Source organism: Pygoscelis adeliae, unplaced genomic scaffold, assembly GCF_000699105.1.
Source record: "Pygoscelis adeliae isolate BGI_AS28 unplaced genomic scaffold, ASM69910v1 Scaffold42, whole genome shotgun sequence".
Lineage (NCBI taxonomy): Eukaryota > Metazoa > Chordata > Aves > Sphenisciformes > Spheniscidae > Pygoscelis > Pygoscelis adeliae.
Window position 1 is genome coordinate 3,632,216 of NW_008824283.1, and position 829 is coordinate 3,633,044.

The window sequence follows — 829 nt, forward strand, 5'->3', positions numbered from 1 at the left end:
GGGAGAGTGGTGCAGCGGGGACAGAGGGGCTGGGAGCCCCCGGGCGCAGCCCTCGGCGGAGCCCTGGGGCCGCTCCGGGCAGACGTGGCCCCTACCGGTAAAAGGCATGTGGAAGTGTGGGAGAAGCCTCCAGGTCCCGGAGCCGATTTCTTACGGGTCTCGCCCAAAACGCGTGTTACCTGGGTTTAATTAAGATTGCACAGCGTCTCTGTCCCCGGCTGGCTGCATCCACAGGCTACCGCCTGGTCTCTATAGGTACATACAGCCTACAGGCACACACGCGTAGCGCTGCACCCTCTACATTTCTAGCTAGCCTTCATTCATATTTATGTCGCAATTAAATATTTGATCAAAGGTTGAACGCTAACGCAGATCGGTTATATTTTTAATGTACGACCCTTAAAATAGACTGTTTTGTAAACTGCAAGTGTCTAACGATTCTCGGTGCAGCCTCCCCCCAGCCGTGCAGCCTCCCCCCCAAATAATAATAATGCCGCAGATTGTAGAAGGATTTGAGTCTGCAGCCAGAGAGAAAGGGATTAGGGCGAGAGCACTGGAAGTTAAATTGTGCTGCATATAAAAAAATGGGCGGATTGGTCTCTAGATGAGAGCTTGGTACCACCTTCCTTTCTAAAATAAAATCTCTCTGGCATGAAGTCACAGCCTATTTCACATCCGGTTTACCCTGGGACGTATTACTACTGTCTTGGTAAAGAGAAAGCTTTTGTTGTATAGCGGCGGTCGGAATATTGGGAAGAGAAATTTGGGTGCCAAACGCGGAGGAGCGGAGCAGCGGCGGCGCCGGCGATGGCCGAGGCGGAGTGAGCGG